A 20,038-nucleotide genomic window follows, 5' to 3' on the forward strand; every position below is an offset into this window, starting at 1 on the left:
CTTCGAACACTTGTAGGCAGTGCACCCAATTGCGAAGAGTACATACTAGCCTTTATCCTGAGAAGTGTGGCTGTGTGGGAAGTATCACAAAAGGGCTGTTTTGAAGGGGCAATTGCAAGTGTGTGAAAGCGCTCATGATAATGTCATTTCTTTGTGGATAAGTATCAAATGATTTTCTTTCTATGAATTACATGCGGCGCCCGAGGTCTATGTCATTGTCCACTGTAAAAGTCAGAATCACTGCATCAACATCTCAAATTGTGAGTATGTTTTGTAAATCATCATTGTTGTCTTAAAGTAACTAATTGGGCTCGTCCGGGATTTGAACCCAGGACCTCTCGCACCCAAAGCGAGAATCATACCTCTAGACCAACGAGCCACATGCTTAAAATTACTTCTTAGGAAGAGACAGTAGGACTAGCTTTTTCATCAATCCAAATAGTACAAGACAGCGTTTGAGTAGAATATTATATACACAAGCGGCTCGTTGGTCTAGGAGTATGATTCTCGCTTAGGGTGCGAGAGGTCCCGGGTTCAAATCCCGGACGAGCCCCTTGGACAATTTGTTGGTAACCCTGCAGTGCCTATCTGTAATTGTAGGGGAACACTTGCAAATATATTACAAGAGATCTTGTTTTATGTTTGAAGGAAGCCATTTTGCTTGTCCATTTCGTTGTTGTTGAACGTTAAATCATTTTATTACCATGCAGTACAGATTGGGAAAGAGTACTGTGTTGTTCTCGACAGTACCTCTAGGAAAATTTACCAAAAAATCAGATTGTGAGTTCTTTCGGAAAACGTCCTTTTCTTCATTTCAGTTCCTTCTATTAGTTTGCTGGGCTAGTTCGGGATTTGAACCCGGGACCTCTCACACCCGAAGCGAGAATCATACCCCTAGACCAACGAGCCACCCACAAAGAACAACTTGTAACTTTGTGAGGGTAGAACCAGTTTTATCATCAAGCCACCTAGTCCAAGAGCCCCTTCGAACACTTGTAGGCAGTGCACCCAATTGTGAAGAGTACATACTAGCCTTTATCCTGAGAAGTGTGGCTGTGTGGGAAGTATCACAAAAGGGCTGTTTTGAAGGGGCAATTGCAAGTGTGTGAAAGCGCTCATGATAATGTCATTTCTTTGAGAATAAGTATCAAATGATTTTCTTTCTATGAATTACATGCGGCGCCCAAGGTCTATGTCATTGTCCACTGTAAAAGTCAGAATCACTGCATCAACATCTCAAATTGTGAGTATGTTTTGTAAATCATCATTGTTGTCTTAAAGTCACCAATTGGGCTAGTCCGGGATTTGAACCCGGGACCTCTCGCACCCAAAGCGAGAATCATACCCCTAGACCAACGAGCCACATGCTTAAAATTACTTCTTAGGAAGAGACAGTAGGACTAGCTTTTTCATCAATCCAAATAGTACAAGACAGCGTTTGAGTAGAATATTATATACACAAGCGGCTCGTTGGTCTAGGAGTATGATTCTCGCTTAGGGTGCGAGAGGTCCCGGGTTCAAATCCCGGACGAGCCCCTTGGACAATTGGTAGGTAACCCTGCAGTGCCTTTCTGTAATTGTAGGGGAACACTTGCAAATATATTACAAGAGATCTGGTTTTATGTTTGAAGGAAGCCATTTTGCTTGTCCATTTCTTTGTTGTTGAACGTTAAATCATTTTATTACCATGCAGTACAGATTGGGAAAGAGTACTGTGTTGTTCTCGACAGTACCTCTAGGAAAATTTACCAAAAAATCAGATTGTGAGTTCTTTCGGAAAATGTCCTTTTCTTCATTTCAGTTCCTTCTATTAGTTTGCTGGGCTAGTTCGGGATTTGAACCCGGGACCTCTCACACCCGAAGCGAGAATCATATCCCGAGACCAACGAGCCACCCACAAAGAACAACTTGTAACTTTGTGAGGGTAGAACCAGTTTTATCATGAAGCCACTTAGTCCAAGAGCCCCTTCGAACCCTTGTAGGCAGTGCACCCAATTGTGAAGAGTACATACTAGCCTTTATCCTGAGAAGTGTGGCTGTGTGGGAAGTATCACAAAAGGGCTGTTTTGAAGGGGCAATTGCAAGTGTGTGAAAGCGCTCATGATAATGTCATTTCTTTGAGAATAAGTATCAAATGATTTTCTTTCTATGAATTACATGCGGCGCCCAAGGTCTATGTCATTGTCCACTGTAAAAGCCGGAATCACTGCATCAACATCTCAAATTGTGAGTATGTTTTGTAAATCATCATTGTTGTCTTAAAGTGACTAATTGGGCTCGTCCGGGATTTGAACCCGGGACCTCTCGCACCCAAAGCGAGAATCATACCCCTAGACCAACGAGCCACATGCTTAAAATTACTTGTTAGGAAGAGACAGTAGGACTAGCTTTTTCATCAATCCAAATAGTACAAGACAGCGTTTGAGTAGAATATTATATACACAAGCGGCTCGTTGGTCTAGGAGTATGATTCTCGCTTAGGGTGCGAGAGGTCCCGGGTTCAAATCCCGGACGAGCCCCTTGGACCATTTGTAGGTAACCCTGCATTGCCTATCAGTAATTGTATGGGAACACTTGCAAATATATTACAAGAGATCCGGTTTGAAGGAAGCCATTTTGTTTGTTCATTTCGTTGTGTTTGAACGTTACATCATTTTAATACCATGCAGTACAGATTGGGAAAGAGTACTGTATTGTTCTCGACAGTACCTCTAGGAAAATATAAACAAAAAATCAGATTGTGAGTTCTTTCGGAAAATGTCCTTTTCTTCATTTCAGTTCCTTCTATTAGTTTGCTGGGCTCGTCCGGGATTTGAACCCGGGACCTCTCACACCCGAAGCGAGAATCATACCCCTAGACCAACGAGCCACCCACAAAGAACAACTTGTAACTTTGTGAGGGTAGAACCAGTTTTATCATCAAGCCACCTAGTCCAAGAGCCCCTTCGAACACTTGTAGGCAGTGCACCCAATTGCGAAGAGTACATACTAGCCTTTATCCCGAGAAGTGTCTTAAAGTGATTCATTATTCATTATCCCCTTTTGGGAAGTATCACAAAAGGGCTGTTTTGAAGGGGCAATTGCAAGTTTGTGATAGCACTCATGATAATATCATTTCTTTGTTGATAAGTATCAAATGATTTTCTTTCTATGAATTACATGCGGCGCCAGAGATTTCTGTCGTTGTCCACTGTAAAAGTCAGAATCACTGCATCAACATCTCAAATTGTGAGTATGTTTTGTAATTCATCATTGTTGTCTTAAAGTGATTAATTGGGCTCGTCCGGGATTTGAACCCGGGACCTCTCGCACCCAAAGCGAGAATCATACCCCTAGACCAACGAGCCACATGCCTAAAATTTCTTGTTAGGAAGAGACAGTAGGACTAGCTTTTTCATCAATCCAAATAGTACAAGACAGCGTTTGAGTAGAATATTTTATACACAAGCGGCTCGTTGGTCTAGGAGTATGATTCTCGCTTAGGGTGCGAGAGGTCCCGGGTTCAAATCCCGGACGAGCCCCTTGGACCATTTGTAGGTAACCCTGCATTGCCTATCAGTAATTGTATGGGAACACTTGCAAATATATTACAAGAGATCTGGTTTTATGTTTGAAGGAAGCCATTTTGTTTGTTCATTTCATTGTTGAACGTTAAATCATCTTAATACCATGCAGTACAGATTGGGAAAGAGTACTGTGTTGTTCTCGACAGTACCTCTAGGAAAATTTAACCAAAAAATCAGATTGTGAGTTCTTTCGGAAAACGTCCTTTTCTTCATTTCAGTTCCTTCTATTAGTTTGCTGGGCTCGTCAGGGATTTGCACCCGGGACCTCTCACACCCGAAGCGAGAATCATACCCCTAGACCAACGAGCCACCCACAAAGGACAACTTGTAACTTTGTGAGTGTAGAACCAGTTTTATCATCAAGCCATCTAGTCCAAGAGCCGCTTCGAACACTTGTAGGCAGTGCACCCAATTGCGAAGAGTACATACTAGCCTTTATCCCGAGAAGTGTCTTAAAGTGATTTATTATTCATTATCCCCTATTGGGAAGTATCACAAATGGGCTGTTTTGAAGGGGCAATTGCAAGTTTGTGATAGCACTCATTATAATATCATTTCTTTGTTGATAAGTATCAAATGATTTTCTTTCTATGAATTACATGCGGCGCCCAAGGTCTATGTCATTGTCCACTGTAAAATGCAGAATCACTGCATCAACATCTCAAATTGTGAGTATGTTTTTTAAATCATCATTGTTGTCTTAAAGAGATTAATTGGGCTCGTCCGGGATTTGAACCCGGGACCTCTCGCACCCAAAGCGAGAATCATACCCCTAGACCAACGAGCCACATGCTTAAAATTACTTCTTAGGAAGAGACAGTAGGTCTAGCTTTTTCATCAATCCAAATAGTACAAGACAGCGTTTGAGTAGAATATTAAATACACAAGCGGCTCGTTGGTCTAGGAGTATGATTCTCGCTTAGGGTGCGAGAGGTCCCGGGTTCAAATCCCGGACGAGCCCCTTGGACCGTTTGTAGGTAACCCTGCAGTGCCTATCTGTAATTGTATGGGAAGTCTTGCAAATATATTACAAGAGATCCGGTTTGAAGGAAGCCATTTTGTTTGTTCATTTCGTTGTGTTTGAACGTTACATCATTTTAATACCATGCAGTACAGATTGGGAAAGAGTACTGTATTGTTCTCGACAGTACCTCTAGGAAAATATAAACAAAAAATCAGATTGTGAGTTCTTTCGGAAAACGTCCTTTTCTTCATTTCAGTTCCTTCTATTAGTTTGGTGGGCTCGTCCGGGATTTGAACCCGGGACCTCTCACACCCGAAGCGAGAATCATACCCCTAGACCAACGAGCCACCCACAAAGAACAACTTGTAACTTTGTGAGGGTAGAACCAGTTTTATCATCAAGCCACCTAGTCCAAGAGCCCCTTCGAACACTTGTAGGCAGTGCACCCAATTGCGAAGAGTACATACTAGCCTTTATCCCGAGAAGTGTCTTAAAGTGATTCATTATTCATTATCCCCTTTTGGGAAGTATCACAAAAGGGCTGTTTTGAAGGGGCAATTGCAAGTTTGTGATAGCACTCATGATAATATCATTTCTTTGTTGATAAGTATCAAATGATTTTCTTTCTATGAATTACATGCGGCGCCAGAGATTTCTGTCGTTGTCCACTGTAAAAGTCAGAATCACTGCATCAACATCTCAAATTGTGAGTATGTTTTGTAATTCATCATTGTTGTCTTAAAGTGATTAATTGGGCTCGTCCGGGATTTGAACCCGGGACCTCTCGCACCCAAAGCGAGAATCATACCCCTAGACCAACGAGCCACATGCCTAAAATTTCTTGTTAGGAAGAGACAGTAGGACTAGCTTTTTCATCAATCCAAATAGTACAAGACAGCGTTTGAGTAGAATATTATATACACAAGCGGCTCGTTGGTCTAGGAGTATGATTCTCGCTTAGGGTGCGAGAGGTCCCGGGTTCAAATCCCGGACGAGCCCCTTGGACCATTTGTAGGTAACCCTGCATTGCCTATCAGTAATTGTATGGGAACACTTGCAAATATATTACAAGAGATCTGGTTTTATGTTTGAAGGAAGCCATTTTGTTTGTTCATTTCGTTGTTGTTGAACGTTAAATCATTTTAATACCATGCAGTACAGATTGGGAAAGAGTACTGTGTTGTTCTCGACAGTACCTCTAGGAAAATTTAACCAAAAAATCAGATTGTGAGTTCTTTCGGAAAACGTCCTTTTCTTCATTTCAGTTCCTTCTATTAGTTTGCTGGGCTCGTCAGGGATTTGCACCCGGGACCTCTCACACCCGAAGCGAGAATCATACCCCTAGACCAACGAGCCACCCACAAAGGACAACTTGTAACTTTGTGAGTGTAGAACCAGTTTTATCATCAAGCCATCTAGTCCAAGAGCCGCTTCGAACACTTGTAGGCAGTGCACCCAATTGCGAAGAGTACATACTAGCCTTTATCCCGAGAAGTGTCTTAAAGTGATTTATTATTCATTATCCCCTATTGGGAAGCATCACAAATGGGCTGTTTTGAAGGGGCAATTGCAAGTTTGTGATAGCACTCATTATAATATCATTTCTTTGTTGATAAGTATCAAATGATTTTCTTTCTATGAATTACATGCGGCGCCCAAGGTCTATGTCATTGTCCACTGTAAAATGCAGAATCACTGCATCAACATCTCAAATTGTGAGTATGTTTTTTAAATCATCATTGTTGTCTTAAAGGGATTAATTGGGCTCGTCCGGGATTTGAACCCGGGACCTCTCACACCCGAAGCGAGAATCATACCCCTAGACCAACGAGCCACCCACAAAGAACAACTTGTAACTTTGTGAGGGTAGAACCAGTTTTATCATCAAGCCACCTAGTCCAAGAGCCCCTTCGAACACTTGTAGGCAGTGCACCCAATTGCGAAGAGTACATACTAGCCTTTATCCCGAGAAGTGTCTTAAAGTGATTCATTATTCATTATCCCCTTTTGGGAAGTATCACAAAAGGGCTGTTTTGAAGGGGCAATTGCAAGTTTGTGATAGCACTCATGATAATATCATTTCTTTGTTGATAAGTATCAAATGATTTTCTTTCTATGAATTACATGCGGCGCCAGAGATTTCTGTCGTTGTCCACTGTAAAAGTCAGAATCACTGCATCAACATCTCAAATTGTGAGTATGTTTTGTAATTCATCATTGTTGTCTTAAAGTGATTAATTGGGCTCGTCCGGGATTTGAACCCGGGACCTCTCGCACCCAAAGCGAGAATCATACCCCTAGACCAACGAGCCACATGCCTAAAATTTCTTGTTAGGAAGAGACAGTAGGACTAGCTTTTTCATCAATCCAAATAGTACAAGACAGCGTTTGAGTAGAATATTAAATACACAAGCGGCTCGTTGGTCTAGGAGTATGATTCTCGCTTAGGGTGCGAGAGGTCCCGGGTTCAAATCCCGGACGAGCCCCTTGGACCATTTGTAGGTAACCCTGCATTGCCTATCAGTAATTGTATGGGAACACTTGCAAATATATTACAAGAGATCTGGTTTTATGTTTGAAGGAAGCCATTTTGTTTGTTCATTTCGTTGTGTTTGAACGTTACATCATTTTAATACCATGCAGTACAGATTGGGAAAGAGTACTGTATTGTTCTCGACAGTACCTCTAGGAAAATATAAACAAAAAATCAGATTGTGAGTTCTTTCGGAAAACGTCCTTTTCTTCATTTCAGTTCCTTCTATTAGTTTGGTGGGCTCGTCCGGGATTTGAACCCGGGACCTCTCACACCCGAAGCGAGAATCATACCCCTAGACCAACGAGCCACCCACAAAGAACAACTTGTAACTTTGTGAGGGTAGAACCAGTTTTATCATCAAGCCACCTAGTCCAAGAGCCCCTTCGAACACTTGTAGGCAGTGCACCCAATTGCGAAGAGTACATACTAGCCTTTATCCCGAGAAGTGTCTTAAAGTGATTCATTATTCATTATCCCCTTTTGGGAAGTATCACAAAAGGGCTGTTTTGAAGGGGCAATTGCAAGTTTGTGATAGCACTCATGATAATATCATTTCTTTGTTGATAAGTATCAAATGATTTTCTTTCTATGAATTACATGCGGCGCCAGAGATTTCTGTCGTTGTCCACTGTAAAAGTCAGAATCACTGCATCAACATCTCAAATTGTGAGTATGTTTTGTAATTCATCATTGTTGTCTTAAAGTGATTAATTGGGCTCGTCCGGGATTTGAACCCGGGACCTCTCGCACCCAAAGCGAGAATCATACCCCTAGACCAACGAGCCACATGCCTAAAATTTCTTGTTAGGAAGAGACAGTAGGACTAGCTTTTTCATCAATCCAAATAGTACAAGACAGCGTTTGAGTAGAATATTATATACACAAGCGGCTCGTTGGTCTAGGAGTATGATTCTCGCTTAGGGTGCGAGAGGTCCCGGGTTCAAATCCCGGACGAGCCCCTTGGACCATTTGTAGGTAACCCTGCATTGCCTATCAGTAATTGTATGGGAACACTTGCAAATATATTACAAGAGATCTGGTTTTATGTTTGAAGGAAGCCATTTTGTTTGTTCATTTCGTTGTTGTTGAACGTTAAATCATTTTAATACCATGCAGTACAGATTGGGAAAGAGTACTGTGTTGTTCTCGACAGTACCTCTAGGAAAATTTAACCAAAAAATCAGATTGTGAGTTCTTTCGGAAAACGTCCTTTTCTTCATTTCAGTTCCTTCTATTAGTTTGCTGGGCTCGTCAGGGATTTGCACCCGGGACCTCTCACACCCGAAGCGAGAATCATACCCCTAGACCAACGAGCCACCCACAAAGGACAACTTGTAACTTTGTGAGTGTAGAACCAGTTTTATCATCAAGCCATCTAGTCCAAGAGCCGCTTCGAACACTTGTAGGCAGTGCACCCAATTGCGAAGAGTACATACTAGCCTTTATCCCGAGAAGTGTCTTAAAGTGATTTATTATTCATTATCCCCTATTGGGAAGCATCACAAATGGGCTGTTTTGAAGGGGCAATTGCAAGTTTGTGATAGCACTCATTATAATATCATTTCTTTGTTGATAAGTATCAAATGATTTTCTTTCTATGAATTACATGCGGCGCCCAAGGTCTATGTCATTGTCCACTGTAAAATGCAGAATCACTGCATCAACATCTCAAATTGTGAGTATGTTTTTTAAATCATCATTGTTGTCTTAAAGGGATTAATTGGGCTCGTCCGGGATTTGAACCCGGGACCTCTCGCACCCAAAGCGAGAATCATACCCCTAGACCAACGAGCCACATGCTTAAAATTACTTCTTAGGAAGAGACAGTAGGTCTAGCTTTTTCATCAATCCAAATAGTACAAGACAGCGTTTGAGTAGAATATTAAATACACAAGCGGCTCGTTGGTCTAGGAGTATGATTCTCGCTTAGGGTGCGAGAGGTCCCGGGTTCAAATCCCGGACGAGCCCCTTGGACCATTTGTAGGTAACCCTGCATTGCCTATCAGTAATTGTATGGGAACACTTGCAAATATATTACAAGAGATCTGGTTTTATGTTTGAAGGAAGCCATTTTGTTTGTTCATTTCGTTGTGTTTGAACGTTACATCATTTTAATACCATGCAGTACAGATTGGGAAAGAGTACTGTATTGTTCTCGACAGTACCTCTAGGAAAATATAAACAAAAAATCAGATTGTGAGTTCTTTCGGAAAACGTCCTTTTCTTCATTTCAGTTCCTTCTATTAGTTTGGTGGGCTCGTCCGGGATTTGAACCCGGGACCTCTCACACCCGAAGCGAGAATCATACCCCTAGACCAACGAGCCACCCACAAAGAACAACTTGTAACTTTGTGAGGGTAGAACCAGTTTTATCATCAAGCCACCTAGTCCAAGAGCCCCTTCGAACACTTGTAGGCAGTGCACCCAATTGCGAAGAGTACATACTAGCCTTTATCCCGAGAAGTGTCTTAAAGTGATTCATTATTCATTATCCCCTTTTGGGAAGTATCACAAAAGGGCTGTTTTGAAGGGGCAATTGCAAGTTTGTGATAGCACTCATGATAATATCATTTCTTTGTTGATAAGTATCAAATGATTTTCTTTCTATGAATTACATGCGGCGCCAGAGATTTCTGTCGTTGTCCACTGTAAAAGTCAGAATCACTGCATCAACATCTCAAATTGTGAGTATGTTTTGTAATTCATCATTGTTGTCTTAAAGTGATTAATTGGGCTCGTCCGGGATTTGAACCCGGGACCTCTCGCACCCAAAGCGAGAATCATACCCCTAGACCAACGAGCCACATGCCTAAAATTTCTTGTTAGGAAGAGACAGTAGGACTAGCTTTTTCATCAATCCAAATAGTACAAGACAGCATTTGAGTAGAATATTATATACACAAGCGGCTCGTTGGTCTAGGAGTATGATTCTCGCTTAGGGTGCGAGAGGTCCCGGGTTCAAATCCCGGACGAGCCCCTTGGACCATTTGTAGGTAACCCTGCATTGCCTATCAGTAATTGTATGGGAACACTTGCAAATATATTACAAGAGATCTGGTTTTATGTTTGAAGGAAGCCATTTTGTTTGTTCATTTCGTTGTTGTTGAACGTTAAATCATTTTAATACCATGCAGTACAGATTGGGAAAGAGTACTGTGTTGTTCTCGACAGTACCTCTAGGAAAATTTAACCAAAAAATCAGATTGTGAGTTCTTTCGGAAAACGTCCTTTTCTTCATTTCAGTTCCTTCTATTAGTTTGCTGGGCTCGTCAGGGATTTGCACCCGGGACCTCTCACACCCGAAGCGAGAATCATACCCCTAGACCAACGAGCCACCCACAAAGGACAACTTGTAACTTTGTGAGTGTAGAACCAGTTTTATCATCAAGCCATCTAGTCCAAGAGCCGCTTCGAACACTTGTAGGCAGTGCACCCAATTGCGAAGAGTACATACTAGCCTTTATCCCGAGAAGTGTCTTAAAGTGATTTATTATTCATTATCCCCTATTGGGAAGCATCACAAATGGGCTGTTTTGAAGGGGCAATTGCAAGTTTGTGATAGCACTCATTATAATATCATTTCTTTGTTGATAAGTATCAAATGATTTTCTTTCTATGAATTACATGCGGCGCCCAAGGTCTATGTCATTGTCCACTGTAAAATGCAGAATCACTGCATCAACATCTCAAATTGTGAGTATGTTTTTTAAATCATCATTGTTGTCTTAAAGGGATTAATTGGGCTCGTCCGGGATTTGAACCCGGGACCTCTCACACCCGAAGCGAGAATCATACCCCTAGACCAACGAGCCACCCACAAAGAACAACTTGTAACTTTGTGAGGGTAGAACCAGTTTTATCATCAAGCCACCTAGTCCAAGAGCCCCTTCGAACACTTGTAGGCAGTGCACCCAATTGCGAAGAGTACATACTAGCCTTTATCCCGAGAAGTGTCTTAAAGTGATTCATTATTCATTATCCCCTTTTGGGAAGTATCACAAAAGGGCTGTTTTGAAGGGGCAATTGCAAGTTTGTGATAGCACTCATGATAATATCATTTCTTTGTTGATAAGTATCAAATGATTTTCTTTCTATGAATTACATGCGGCGCCAGAGATTTCTGTCGTTGTCCACTGTAAAAGTCAGAATCACTGCATCAACATCTCAAATTGTGAGTATGTTTTGTAATTCATCATTGTTGTCTTAAAGTGATTAATTGGGCTCGTCCGGGATTTGATCCCGGGACCTGTCACACCCGAAGAGAGAACCATACCCCTAGACCAACGAGCCACCCACAAAGAACAACTTGTAACTTTGTGAGGGTAGAACCAGTTTTATCATCAAGCCATCTAGACCAAGAGCCGCTTCGAACACTTGTAGGCAGTGCACCCAATTGCGAAGAGTACATACTAGCCTTTATCCTGAGAAGTGTGGCTGTGTGGGAAGTATCACAAAAGGGCTGTTTTGAAGGGGCAATTGCAAGTGTGTGAAAGCGCTCATGATAATGTCATTTCTTTGTTGATAAGTATCAAATGATTTTCTTTCTATGAATTACATGCGGCGCCAGAGGTCTATGTCATTGTCCACTGTAAAAGTCAGAATCACTGCATCAACATCTGAAATTGTGAGTATGTTTTGTAAATCATCATTGTTGTCTTAAAGTGACCAATTGGGCTCGTCCGGGATTTGAACCCGGGACCTCTCGCACCCAAAGCAAGAATCATACCCCTAGACCAACGAGCCACATGCTTAAAATTACTTGTTAGGAAGAGACAGTAGGACTAGCTTTTTCATCAATCCAAATAGTACAAGACAGCGTTTGAGTAGAATATTAAATACACAAGCGGCTCGTTGGTCTAGGAGTATGATTCTCGCTTAGGGTGCGAGAGGTCCCGGGTTCAAATCCCGGACGAGCCCCTTGGACCATTTGTAGGTAACCCTGCAGTGCCTATCTGTAAATGTATGGGAAGACTTGCAAATATATTACAAGAGATCCAGTTTTATGTTTGAGGGAAGCCATTTTGTTTGTTCATTTCTTTGTTGTTGAATGTTAAATCATTTTATTACCATGCAGTACAGATTGGGAAAGAGTACTGTGTTGTTCTCGACAGTACCTCTAGGAAAATTTACCAAAAAATCAGATTGTGAGTTCTTTCGGAAAACGTCCTTTTCTTCATTTCAGTTCCTTCTATTAGTTTGCTGGGCTCGTCAGGGATTTGAACCCGGGACCTCTCACACCCAAAGCGAGAATCATACCCCTAGACCAACGAGCCACCCACAAAGAACAACTTGTAACTTTGTGAGGGTAGAACCAGTTTTATCATGAAGCCACCTAGTCCAAGAGCCCCTTCGAACACTTGTAGGCAGTGCACCCAATTGTGAAGAGTACATACTAGCCTTTATCCTGAGAAGTGTGGCTGTGTGGGAAGTATCACAAAAGGGCTGTTTTGAAGGGGCAATTGCAAGTGTGTGAAAGCGCTCATGATAATGTCATTTCTTTGTTGATAAGTATCAAATGATTTTCTTTCTATGAATTACATGCGGCGCCAGAGGTCTATGTCATTGTCCACTGTAAAAGTCAGAATCACTGCATCAACATCTGAAATTGTGAGTATGTTTTGTAAATCATCATTGTTGTCTTAAAGTGACCAATTGGGCTCGTCCGGGATTTGAACCCGGGACCTCTCGCACCCAAAGCAAGAATCATACCCCTAGACCAACGAGCCACATGCTTAAAATTACTTGTTAGGAAGAGACAGTAGGACTAGCTTTTTCATCAATCCAAATAGTACAAGACAGCGTTTGAGTAGAATATTATATACACAAGCGGCTCGTTGGTCTAGGAGTATGATTCTCGCTTAGGGTGCGAGAGGTCCCGGGTTCAAATCCCGGACGAGCCCCTTGGACCGTTTGTAGGTAACCCTGCAGTGCCTATCTGTAATTGTATGGGAAGACTTGCAAATATATTACAAGAGATCCGGTTTTATGTTTGAAGGAAGCCATTTTGTTTGTTCATTTCTTTGTTGTTGAATGTTAAATCATTTTATTACCATGCAGTACAGATTGGGAAAGAGTACTGTGTTGTTCTCGACAGTACCTCTAGGAAAATTTACCAAAAAATCAGATTGTGAGTTCTTTCGGAAAACGTCCTTTTCTTCATTTCAGTTAATTCTATTAGTTTGGTGGGCTCGTCCGGGATTTGAACCCGGGACCTCTCACACCCGAAGCGAGAATCATACCCCTAGACCAACGAGCCACCCACAAAGAACAACTTGTAACTTTGTGAGGGTAGAACCAGTTTTATCATCAAGCCACCTAGTCCAAGAGCCCCTTCGAACACTTGTAGGCAGTGCACCCAATTGCGAAGAGTACATACTAGCCTTTATCCCGAGAAGTGTCTTAAAGTGATTCATTATTCATTATCCCCTTTTGGGAAGTATCACAAAAGGGCTGTTTTGAAGGGGCAATTGCAAGTTTGTGATAGCACTCATGATAATATCATTTCTTTGTTGATAAGTATCAAATGATTTTCTTTCTATGAATTACATGCGGCGCCAGAGATTTCTGTCGTTGTCCACTGTAAAAGTCAGAATCACTGCATCAACATCTCAAATTGTGAGTATGTTTTGTAATTCATCATTGTTGTCTTAAAGTGATTAATTGGGCTCGTCCGGGATTTGAACCCGGGACCTCTCGCACCCAAAGCGAGAATCATACCCCTAGACCAACGAGCCACATGCCTAAAATTTCTTGTTAGGAAGAGACAGTAGGACTAGCTTTTTCATCAATCCAAATAGTACAAGACAGCGTTTGAGTAGAATATTATATACACAAGCGGCTCGTTGGTCTAGGAGTATGATTCTCGCTTAGGGTGCGAGAGGTCCCGGGTTCAAATCCCGGACGAGCCCCTTGGACCATTTGTAGGTAACCCTGCATTGCCTATCAGTAATTGTATGGGAACACTTGCAAATATATTACAAGAGATCTGGTTTTATGTTTGAAGGAAGCCATTTTGTTTGTTCATTTCGTTGTTGTTGAACGTTAAATCATTTTAATACCATGCAGTACAGATTGGGAAAGAGTACTGTGTTGTTCTCGACAGTACCTCTAGGAAAATTTAACCAAAAAATCAGATTGTGAGTTCTTTCGGAAAACGTCCTTTTCTTCATTTCAGTTCCTTCTATTAGTTTGCTGGGCTCGTCAGGGATTTGCACCCGGGACCTCTCACACCCGAAGCGAGAATCATACCCCTAGACCAACGAGCCACCCACAAAGGACAACTTGTAACTTTGTGAGTGTAGAACCAGTTTTATCATCAAGCCATCTAGTCCAAGAGCCGCTTCGAACACTTGTAGGCAGTGCACCCAATTGCGAAGAGTACATACTAGCCTTTATCCCGAGAAGTGTCTTAAAGTGATTTATTATTCATTATCCCCTATTGGGAAGCATCACAAATGGGCTGTTTTGAAGGGGCAATTGCAAGTTTGTGATAGCACTCATTATAATATCATTTCTTTGTTGATAAGTATCAAATGATTTTCTTTCTATGAATTACATGCGGCGCCCAAGGTCTATGTCATTGTCCACTGTAAAATGCAGAATCACTGCATCAACATCTCAAATTGTGAGTATGTTTTTTAAATCATCATTGTTGTCTTAAAGGGATTAATTGGGCTCGTCCGGGATTTGAACCCGGGACCTCTCGCACCCAAAGCGAGAATCATACCCCTAGACCAACGAGCCACATGCTTAAAATTACTTCTTAGGAAGAGACAGTAGGTCTAGCTTTTTCATCAATCCAAATAGTACAAGACAGCGTTTGAGTAGAATATTAAATACACAAGCGGCTCGTTGGTCTAGGAGTATGATTCTCGCTTAGGGTGCGAGAGGTCCCGGGTTCAAATCCCGGACGAGCCCCTTGGACCATTTGTAGGTAACCCTGCATTGCCTATCAGTAATTGTATGGGAACACTTGCAAATATATTACAAGAGATCTGGTTTTATGTTTGAAGGAAGCCATTTTGTTTGTTCATTTCGTTGTGTTTGAACGTTACATCATTTTAATACCATGCAGTACAGATTGGGAAAGAGTACTGTATTGTTCTCGACAGTACCTCTAGGAAAATATAAACAAAAAATCAGATTGTGAGTTCTTTCGGAAAACGTCCTTTTCTTCATTTCAGTTCCTTCTATTAGTTTGGTGGGCTCGTCCGGGATTTGAACCCGGGACCTCTCACACCCGAAGCGAGAATCATACCCCTAGACCAACGAGCCACCCACAAAGAACAACTTGTAACTTTGTGAGGGTAGAACCAGTTTTATCATCAAGCCACCTAGTCCAAGAGCCCCTTCGAACACTTGTAGGCAGTGCACCCAATTGCGAAGAGTACATACTAGCCTTTATCCCGAGAAGTGTCTTAAAGTGATTCATTATTCATTATCCCCTTTTGGGAAGTATCACAAAAGGGCTGTTTTGAAGGGGCAATTGCAAGTTTGTGATAGCACTCATGATAATATCATTTCTTTGTTGATAAGTATCAAATGATTTTCTTTCTATGAATTACATGCGGCGCCAGAGATTTCTGTCGTTGTCCACTGTAAAAGTCAGAATCACTGCATCAACATCTCAAATTGTGAGTATGTTTTGTAATTCATCATTGTTGTCTTAAAGTGATTAATTGGGCTCGTCCGGGATTTGAACCCGGGACCTCTCGCACCCAAAGCGAGAATCATACCCCTAGACCAACGAGCCACATGCCTAAAATTTCTTGTTAGGAAGAGACAGTAGGACTAGCTTTTTCATCAATCCAAATAGTACAAGACAGCATTTGAGTAGAATATTATATACACAAGCGGCTCGTTGGTCTAGGAGTATGATTCTCGCTTAGGGTGCGAGAGGTCCCGGGTTCAAATCCCGGACGAGCCCCTTGGACCATTTGTAGGTAACCCTGCATTGCCTATCAGTAATTGTATGGGAACACTTGCAAATATATTACAAGAGATCTGGTTTTATGTTTGAAGGAAGCCATTTTGTTTGTTCATTTCGTTGTTGTTGAACGTTAAATCATTTTAATACCATGCAGTACAGATTGGGAAAGAGTACTGTGTTGTTCTCGACAGTACCTCTAGGAAAATTTAACCAAAAAATCAGATTGTGAGTTCTTTCGGAAAACGTCCTTTTCTTCATTTCAGTTCCTTCTATTAGTTTGCTGGGCTCGTCAGGGATTTGCACCCGGGACCTCTCACACCCGAAGCGAGAATCATACCCCTAGACCAACGAGCCACCCACAAAGGACAACTTGTAACTTTGTGAGTGTAGAACCAGTTTTATCATCAAGCCATCTAGTCCAAGAGCCGCTTCGAACACTTGTAGGCAGTGCACCCAATTGCGAAGAGTACATACTAGCCTTTATCCCGAGAAGTGTCTTAAAGTGATTTATTATTCATTATCCCCTATTGGGAAGCATCACAAATGGGCTGTTTTGAAGGGGCAATTGCAAGTTTGTGATAGCACTCATTATAATATCATTTCTTTGTTGATAAGTATCAAATGATTTTCTTTCTATGAATTACATGCGGCGCCCAAGGTCTATGTCATTGTCCACTGTAAAATGCAGAATCACTGCATCAACATCTCAAATTGTGAGTATGTTTTTTAAATCATCATTGTTGTCTTAAAGGGATTAATTGGGCTCGTCCGGGATTTGAACCCGGGACCTCTCACACCCGAAGCGAGAATCATACCCCTAGACCAACGAGCCACCCACAAAGAACAACTTGTAACTTTGTGAGGGTAGAACCAGTTTTATCATCAAGCCACCTAGTCCAAGAGCCCCTTCGAACACTTGTAGGCAGTGCACCCAATTGCGAAGAGTACATACTAGCCTTTATCCCGAGAAGTGTCTTAAAGTGATTCATTATTCATTATCCCCTTTTGGGAAGTATCACAAAAGGGCTGTTTTGAAGGGGCAATTGCAAGTTTGTGATAGCACTCATGATAATATCATTTCTTTGTTGATAAGTATCAAATGATTTTCTTTCTATGAATTACATGCGGCGCCAGAGATTTCTGTCGTTGTCCACTGTAAAAGTCAGAATCACTGCATCAACATCTCAAATTGTGAGTATGTTTTGTAATTCATCATTGTTGTCTTAAAGTGATTAATTGGGCTCGTCCGGGATTTGATCCCGGGACCTGTCACACCCGAAGAGAGAACCATACCCCTAGACCAACGAGCCACCCACAAAGAACAACTTGTAACTTTGTGAGGGTAGAACCAGTTTTATCATCAAGCCATCTAGACCAAGAGCCGCTTCGAACACTTGTAGGCAGTGCACCCAATTGCGAAGAGTACATACTAGCCTTTATCCTGAGAAGTGTGGCTGTGTGGGAAGTATCACAAAAGGGCTGTTTTGAAGGGGCAATTGCAAGTGTGTGAAAGCGCTCATGATAATGTCATTTCTTTGTGGATAAGTATCAAATGATTTTCTTTCTATGAATTACATGCGGCGCCCGAGGTCATTGTCAATGTCATTGTCCACTGTAAAAGTCAGAATCACTGCATCAACATCTCAAATTGTGAGTATGTTTTGTAAATCATCATTGTTGTCTTAAAGTGACTAATTGGGCTCGTCCGGGATTTGAACCCGGGACCTCTCGCACCCAAAGCGAGAATCATACCCCTAGACCAACGAGCCACATGCTTAAAATTACTTGTTAGGAAGAGACAGTAGGACTAGCTTTTTCATCAATCCAAATAGTACAAGACAGCGTTTGAGTAGAATATTATATACACAAGCGGCTCGTTGGTCTAGGAGTATGATTCTCGCTTAGGGTGCGAGAGGTCCCGGGTTCAAATCCCGGACGAGCCCCTTGGACCATTTGTAGGTAACCCTGCAGTGCCTATCAGTAATTGTATGGGAACACTTGCAAATATATTACAAGAGATCTGGTTTTATGTTTGAAGGAAGCCATTTTGTTTGTTCATTTCGTTGTTGTTGAACGTTAAATCATTTTATTACCATGCAGTACAGATTGGGAAAGAGTACTGTGTTGTTCTCGACAGTACCTCTAGGAAAATTTAACCAAAAAATCAGATTGTGAGTTCTTTCGGAAAACGTCCTTTTCTTCATTTCAGTTCCTTCTATTAGTTTGCTGGGCTCGTCAGGGATTTGAACCCGGGACCTCTCACACCCAAAGCGAGAATCATACCCCTAGACCAACGAGCCACCCACAAAGAACAACTTGTAACTTTGTGAGGGTAGAACCAGTTTTATCATGAAGCCACCTAGTCCAAGAGCCCCTTCGAACACTTGTAGGCAGTGCACCCAATTGTGAAGAGTACATACTAGCCTTTATCCTGAGAAGTGTGGCTGTGTGGGAAGTATCACAAAAGGGCTGTTTTGAAGGGGCAATTGCAAGTGTGTGAAAGCGCTCATGATAATGTCATTTCTTTGTTGATAAGTATCAAATGATTTTCTTTCTATGAATTACATGCGGCGCCAGAGGTCTATGTCATTGTCCACTGTAAAAGTCAGAATCACTGCATCAACATCTGAAATTGTGAGTATGTTTTGTAAATCATCATTGTTGTCTTAAAGTGACCAATTGGGCTCGTCCGGGATTTGAACCCGGGACCTCTCGCACCCAAAGCAAGAATCATACCCCTAGACCAACGAGCCACATGCTTAAAATTACTTGTTAGGAAGAGACAGTAGGACTAGCTTTTTCATCAATCCAAATAGTACAAGACAGCGTTTGAGTAGAATATTATATACACAAGCGGCTCGTTGGTCTAGGAGTATGATTCTCGCTTAGGGTGCGAGAGGTCCCGGGTTCAAATCCCGGACGAGCCCCTTGGACCATTTGTAGGTAACCCTGCAGTGCCTATCTGTAAATGTATGGGAAGACTTGCAAATATATTACAAGAGATCCAGTTTTATGTTTGAGGGAAGCCATTTTGTTTGTTCATTTCTTTGTTGTTGAATGTTAAATCATTTTATTACCATGCAGTACAGATTGGGAAAGAGTACTGTGTTGTTCTCGACAGTACCTCTAGGAAAATTTACCAAAAAATCAGATTGTGAGTTCTTTCGGAAAACGTCCTTTTCTTCATTTCAGTTCCTTCTATTAGTTTGCTGGGCTAGTTCGGGATTTGAACCCGGGACCTCTCACACCCAAAGCCAGAATCATATCCCTAGACCAACGAGCCACCCACAAAGAACAACTTGTAACTTTGTGAGGGTAGAACCAGTTTTATCATGAAGCCACCTAGTCCAAGAGCCCCTTCGAACACTTGTAGGCAGTGCACCCAATTGCGAAGAGTACATACTAGCCTTTATCCTGAGAAGTGTGGCTGTGTGGGAAGTATCACAAAAGGGCTGTTTTGAAGGGGCAATTGCAAGTGTGTGAAAGCGCTCATGATAATGTCATTTCTTTGTTGATAAGTATCAAATGATTTTCTTTCTATGAATTACATGCGGCGCCAGAGGTTTCTGTCGTTGTCTACTGTACAAGTCAGAATCACTGCATCAACATCTCAAATTGTGAGTATGTTTTGTAAATCATTATTGTTGTTTTAAAGTGATTAATTGGGCTCGTCCGGGATTTGAACCCGGGACCTCTCGCACCCAAAGCGAGAATCATACCCCTAGACCAACATGCTTAAAAAGACTTGTTAGGAAGAGACAGTAGGACTAGCTTTTTCATCAATCCAAATAATACAAAACAGCATTTGAGTAGAATGTTATATACACAAGCGGCTCATTGGTCTAGGAGTATGATTCTCTCTTAGGGTGCGAGAGATCCCGGACAAGCCCCTTGGACCATTTGTAGGTAATCCTGTCTTCATTTGCCCAAAGTCAGTTCTCAAGGGCCAACATCCTGCATGTTTTAGTTGTCTCTCTGCTTGTAGTAACGACCTTTTCAGCAAGTCAGTGTTCGTTTTCGGCCTTCTAATGAGCCATCATTGG

The 20,038-nt window shown here is 41.9% G+C and overlaps 53 non-coding genes across 53 annotated transcripts; 17 read left to right on the top strand and 36 right to left on the bottom strand.

Annotated features, from left to right (window-relative positions):
• Window positions 1-307: 307 nt before the first annotated feature.
• Window positions 308-379, bottom strand: trnap-ugg (transfer RNA proline (anticodon UGG)). The gene has a single exon. It is a non-coding gene; the product is annotated as a tRNA-Pro (tRNA).
• Window positions 380-481: 102 nt separating this feature from the next.
• trnap-agg (transfer RNA proline (anticodon AGG)) lies at window positions 482-553 on the top strand. The gene has a single exon. It is a non-coding gene; the product is annotated as a tRNA-Pro (tRNA).
• Window positions 554-837: 284 nt separating this feature from the next.
• trnap-cgg (transfer RNA proline (anticodon CGG)) lies at window positions 838-909 on the bottom strand. The gene has a single exon. It is a non-coding gene; the product is annotated as a tRNA-Pro (tRNA).
• A 381-nt stretch (window positions 910-1,290) lies between these two features.
• trnap-ugg (transfer RNA proline (anticodon UGG)) lies at window positions 1,291-1,362 on the bottom strand. Its single transcript has one exon. It is a non-coding gene; the product is annotated as a tRNA-Pro (tRNA).
• A 102-nt stretch (window positions 1,363-1,464) lies between these two features.
• On the top strand, window positions 1,465-1,536 carry trnap-agg (transfer RNA proline (anticodon AGG)). The gene has a single exon. It is a non-coding gene; the product is annotated as a tRNA-Pro (tRNA).
• Window positions 1,537-2,273: 737 nt separating this feature from the next.
• trnap-ugg (transfer RNA proline (anticodon UGG)) lies at window positions 2,274-2,345 on the bottom strand. The gene has a single exon. It is a non-coding gene; the product is annotated as a tRNA-Pro (tRNA).
• Window positions 2,346-2,447: 102 nt separating this feature from the next.
• trnap-agg (transfer RNA proline (anticodon AGG)) lies at window positions 2,448-2,519 on the top strand. The gene has a single exon. It is a non-coding gene; the product is annotated as a tRNA-Pro (tRNA).
• Window positions 2,520-2,797: 278 nt separating this feature from the next.
• Window positions 2,798-2,869, bottom strand: trnap-cgg (transfer RNA proline (anticodon CGG)). The gene has a single exon. It is a non-coding gene; the product is annotated as a tRNA-Pro (tRNA).
• A 406-nt stretch (window positions 2,870-3,275) lies between these two features.
• Window positions 3,276-3,347, bottom strand: trnap-ugg (transfer RNA proline (anticodon UGG)). Its single transcript has one exon. It is a non-coding gene; the product is annotated as a tRNA-Pro (tRNA).
• Window positions 3,348-3,449: 102 nt separating this feature from the next.
• trnap-agg (transfer RNA proline (anticodon AGG)) lies at window positions 3,450-3,521 on the top strand. The gene has a single exon. It is a non-coding gene; the product is annotated as a tRNA-Pro (tRNA).
• A 282-nt stretch (window positions 3,522-3,803) lies between these two features.
• trnap-cgg (transfer RNA proline (anticodon CGG)) lies at window positions 3,804-3,875 on the bottom strand. The gene has a single exon. It is a non-coding gene; the product is annotated as a tRNA-Pro (tRNA).
• Window positions 3,876-4,281: 406 nt separating this feature from the next.
• On the bottom strand, window positions 4,282-4,353 carry trnap-ugg (transfer RNA proline (anticodon UGG)). Its single transcript has one exon. It is a non-coding gene; the product is annotated as a tRNA-Pro (tRNA).
• A 102-nt stretch (window positions 4,354-4,455) lies between these two features.
• trnap-agg (transfer RNA proline (anticodon AGG)) lies at window positions 4,456-4,527 on the top strand. The gene has a single exon. It is a non-coding gene; the product is annotated as a tRNA-Pro (tRNA).
• Window positions 4,528-4,805: 278 nt separating this feature from the next.
• trnap-cgg (transfer RNA proline (anticodon CGG)) lies at window positions 4,806-4,877 on the bottom strand. Its single transcript has one exon. It is a non-coding gene; the product is annotated as a tRNA-Pro (tRNA).
• A 406-nt stretch (window positions 4,878-5,283) lies between these two features.
• Window positions 5,284-5,355, bottom strand: trnap-ugg (transfer RNA proline (anticodon UGG)). The gene has a single exon. It is a non-coding gene; the product is annotated as a tRNA-Pro (tRNA).
• Window positions 5,356-5,457: 102 nt separating this feature from the next.
• trnap-agg (transfer RNA proline (anticodon AGG)) lies at window positions 5,458-5,529 on the top strand. The gene has a single exon. It is a non-coding gene; the product is annotated as a tRNA-Pro (tRNA).
• A 285-nt stretch (window positions 5,530-5,814) lies between these two features.
• trnap-cgg (transfer RNA proline (anticodon CGG)) lies at window positions 5,815-5,886 on the bottom strand. The gene has a single exon. It is a non-coding gene; the product is annotated as a tRNA-Pro (tRNA).
• A 406-nt stretch (window positions 5,887-6,292) lies between these two features.
• trnap-cgg (transfer RNA proline (anticodon CGG)) lies at window positions 6,293-6,364 on the bottom strand. Its single transcript has one exon. It is a non-coding gene; the product is annotated as a tRNA-Pro (tRNA).
• A 406-nt stretch (window positions 6,365-6,770) lies between these two features.
• trnap-ugg (transfer RNA proline (anticodon UGG)) lies at window positions 6,771-6,842 on the bottom strand. Its single transcript has one exon. It is a non-coding gene; the product is annotated as a tRNA-Pro (tRNA).
• A 102-nt stretch (window positions 6,843-6,944) lies between these two features.
• On the top strand, window positions 6,945-7,016 carry trnap-agg (transfer RNA proline (anticodon AGG)). Its single transcript has one exon. It is a non-coding gene; the product is annotated as a tRNA-Pro (tRNA).
• Window positions 7,017-7,301: 285 nt separating this feature from the next.
• On the bottom strand, window positions 7,302-7,373 carry trnap-cgg (transfer RNA proline (anticodon CGG)). Its single transcript has one exon. It is a non-coding gene; the product is annotated as a tRNA-Pro (tRNA).
• Window positions 7,374-7,779: 406 nt separating this feature from the next.
• On the bottom strand, window positions 7,780-7,851 carry trnap-ugg (transfer RNA proline (anticodon UGG)). Its single transcript has one exon. It is a non-coding gene; the product is annotated as a tRNA-Pro (tRNA).
• Window positions 7,852-7,953: 102 nt separating this feature from the next.
• On the top strand, window positions 7,954-8,025 carry trnap-agg (transfer RNA proline (anticodon AGG)). The gene has a single exon. It is a non-coding gene; the product is annotated as a tRNA-Pro (tRNA).
• A 285-nt stretch (window positions 8,026-8,310) lies between these two features.
• Window positions 8,311-8,382, bottom strand: trnap-cgg (transfer RNA proline (anticodon CGG)). Its single transcript has one exon. It is a non-coding gene; the product is annotated as a tRNA-Pro (tRNA).
• Window positions 8,383-8,788: 406 nt separating this feature from the next.
• Window positions 8,789-8,860, bottom strand: trnap-ugg (transfer RNA proline (anticodon UGG)). Its single transcript has one exon. It is a non-coding gene; the product is annotated as a tRNA-Pro (tRNA).
• A 102-nt stretch (window positions 8,861-8,962) lies between these two features.
• Window positions 8,963-9,034, top strand: trnap-agg (transfer RNA proline (anticodon AGG)). The gene has a single exon. It is a non-coding gene; the product is annotated as a tRNA-Pro (tRNA).
• Window positions 9,035-9,319: 285 nt separating this feature from the next.
• trnap-cgg (transfer RNA proline (anticodon CGG)) lies at window positions 9,320-9,391 on the bottom strand. Its single transcript has one exon. It is a non-coding gene; the product is annotated as a tRNA-Pro (tRNA).
• Window positions 9,392-9,797: 406 nt separating this feature from the next.
• On the bottom strand, window positions 9,798-9,869 carry trnap-ugg (transfer RNA proline (anticodon UGG)). Its single transcript has one exon. It is a non-coding gene; the product is annotated as a tRNA-Pro (tRNA).
• Window positions 9,870-9,971: 102 nt separating this feature from the next.
• Window positions 9,972-10,043, top strand: trnap-agg (transfer RNA proline (anticodon AGG)). Its single transcript has one exon. It is a non-coding gene; the product is annotated as a tRNA-Pro (tRNA).
• A 285-nt stretch (window positions 10,044-10,328) lies between these two features.
• Window positions 10,329-10,400, bottom strand: trnap-cgg (transfer RNA proline (anticodon CGG)). The gene has a single exon. It is a non-coding gene; the product is annotated as a tRNA-Pro (tRNA).
• Window positions 10,401-10,806: 406 nt separating this feature from the next.
• On the bottom strand, window positions 10,807-10,878 carry trnap-cgg (transfer RNA proline (anticodon CGG)). Its single transcript has one exon. It is a non-coding gene; the product is annotated as a tRNA-Pro (tRNA).
• An 859-nt stretch (window positions 10,879-11,737) lies between these two features.
• On the bottom strand, window positions 11,738-11,809 carry trnap-ugg (transfer RNA proline (anticodon UGG)). Its single transcript has one exon. It is a non-coding gene; the product is annotated as a tRNA-Pro (tRNA).
• Window positions 11,810-11,911: 102 nt separating this feature from the next.
• On the top strand, window positions 11,912-11,983 carry trnap-agg (transfer RNA proline (anticodon AGG)). Its single transcript has one exon. It is a non-coding gene; the product is annotated as a tRNA-Pro (tRNA).
• Window positions 11,984-12,267: 284 nt separating this feature from the next.
• On the bottom strand, window positions 12,268-12,339 carry trnap-ugg (transfer RNA proline (anticodon UGG)). Its single transcript has one exon. It is a non-coding gene; the product is annotated as a tRNA-Pro (tRNA).
• A 381-nt stretch (window positions 12,340-12,720) lies between these two features.
• On the bottom strand, window positions 12,721-12,792 carry trnap-ugg (transfer RNA proline (anticodon UGG)). Its single transcript has one exon. It is a non-coding gene; the product is annotated as a tRNA-Pro (tRNA).
• A 102-nt stretch (window positions 12,793-12,894) lies between these two features.
• trnap-agg (transfer RNA proline (anticodon AGG)) lies at window positions 12,895-12,966 on the top strand. Its single transcript has one exon. It is a non-coding gene; the product is annotated as a tRNA-Pro (tRNA).
• A 284-nt stretch (window positions 12,967-13,250) lies between these two features.
• Window positions 13,251-13,322, bottom strand: trnap-cgg (transfer RNA proline (anticodon CGG)). Its single transcript has one exon. It is a non-coding gene; the product is annotated as a tRNA-Pro (tRNA).
• A 406-nt stretch (window positions 13,323-13,728) lies between these two features.
• trnap-ugg (transfer RNA proline (anticodon UGG)) lies at window positions 13,729-13,800 on the bottom strand. The gene has a single exon. It is a non-coding gene; the product is annotated as a tRNA-Pro (tRNA).
• Window positions 13,801-13,902: 102 nt separating this feature from the next.
• Window positions 13,903-13,974, top strand: trnap-agg (transfer RNA proline (anticodon AGG)). Its single transcript has one exon. It is a non-coding gene; the product is annotated as a tRNA-Pro (tRNA).
• Window positions 13,975-14,259: 285 nt separating this feature from the next.
• On the bottom strand, window positions 14,260-14,331 carry trnap-cgg (transfer RNA proline (anticodon CGG)). The gene has a single exon. It is a non-coding gene; the product is annotated as a tRNA-Pro (tRNA).
• Window positions 14,332-14,737: 406 nt separating this feature from the next.
• trnap-ugg (transfer RNA proline (anticodon UGG)) lies at window positions 14,738-14,809 on the bottom strand. Its single transcript has one exon. It is a non-coding gene; the product is annotated as a tRNA-Pro (tRNA).
• A 102-nt stretch (window positions 14,810-14,911) lies between these two features.
• trnap-agg (transfer RNA proline (anticodon AGG)) lies at window positions 14,912-14,983 on the top strand. Its single transcript has one exon. It is a non-coding gene; the product is annotated as a tRNA-Pro (tRNA).
• Window positions 14,984-15,268: 285 nt separating this feature from the next.
• trnap-cgg (transfer RNA proline (anticodon CGG)) lies at window positions 15,269-15,340 on the bottom strand. Its single transcript has one exon. It is a non-coding gene; the product is annotated as a tRNA-Pro (tRNA).
• A 406-nt stretch (window positions 15,341-15,746) lies between these two features.
• trnap-ugg (transfer RNA proline (anticodon UGG)) lies at window positions 15,747-15,818 on the bottom strand. Its single transcript has one exon. It is a non-coding gene; the product is annotated as a tRNA-Pro (tRNA).
• Window positions 15,819-15,920: 102 nt separating this feature from the next.
• On the top strand, window positions 15,921-15,992 carry trnap-agg (transfer RNA proline (anticodon AGG)). The gene has a single exon. It is a non-coding gene; the product is annotated as a tRNA-Pro (tRNA).
• Window positions 15,993-16,277: 285 nt separating this feature from the next.
• trnap-cgg (transfer RNA proline (anticodon CGG)) lies at window positions 16,278-16,349 on the bottom strand. Its single transcript has one exon. It is a non-coding gene; the product is annotated as a tRNA-Pro (tRNA).
• A 406-nt stretch (window positions 16,350-16,755) lies between these two features.
• Window positions 16,756-16,827, bottom strand: trnap-cgg (transfer RNA proline (anticodon CGG)). The gene has a single exon. It is a non-coding gene; the product is annotated as a tRNA-Pro (tRNA).
• Window positions 16,828-17,692: 865 nt separating this feature from the next.
• Window positions 17,693-17,764, bottom strand: trnap-ugg (transfer RNA proline (anticodon UGG)). The gene has a single exon. It is a non-coding gene; the product is annotated as a tRNA-Pro (tRNA).
• A 102-nt stretch (window positions 17,765-17,866) lies between these two features.
• Window positions 17,867-17,938, top strand: trnap-agg (transfer RNA proline (anticodon AGG)). Its single transcript has one exon. It is a non-coding gene; the product is annotated as a tRNA-Pro (tRNA).
• A 285-nt stretch (window positions 17,939-18,223) lies between these two features.
• Window positions 18,224-18,295, bottom strand: trnap-ugg (transfer RNA proline (anticodon UGG)). The gene has a single exon. It is a non-coding gene; the product is annotated as a tRNA-Pro (tRNA).
• A 381-nt stretch (window positions 18,296-18,676) lies between these two features.
• On the bottom strand, window positions 18,677-18,748 carry trnap-ugg (transfer RNA proline (anticodon UGG)). The gene has a single exon. It is a non-coding gene; the product is annotated as a tRNA-Pro (tRNA).
• A 102-nt stretch (window positions 18,749-18,850) lies between these two features.
• trnap-agg (transfer RNA proline (anticodon AGG)) lies at window positions 18,851-18,922 on the top strand. The gene has a single exon. It is a non-coding gene; the product is annotated as a tRNA-Pro (tRNA).
• A 737-nt stretch (window positions 18,923-19,659) lies between these two features.
• On the bottom strand, window positions 19,660-19,731 carry trnap-ugg (transfer RNA proline (anticodon UGG)). The gene has a single exon. It is a non-coding gene; the product is annotated as a tRNA-Pro (tRNA).
• Between the last annotated feature and the right edge of the window lie 307 nt (window positions 19,732-20,038).

Source organism: Xiphophorus hellerii, chromosome 23 (genome assembly GCF_003331165.1).
Source record: "Xiphophorus hellerii strain 12219 chromosome 23, Xiphophorus_hellerii-4.1, whole genome shotgun sequence".
In the NCBI taxonomy this organism is placed as follows: domain Eukaryota; kingdom Metazoa; phylum Chordata; class Actinopteri; order Cyprinodontiformes; family Poeciliidae; genus Xiphophorus; species Xiphophorus hellerii.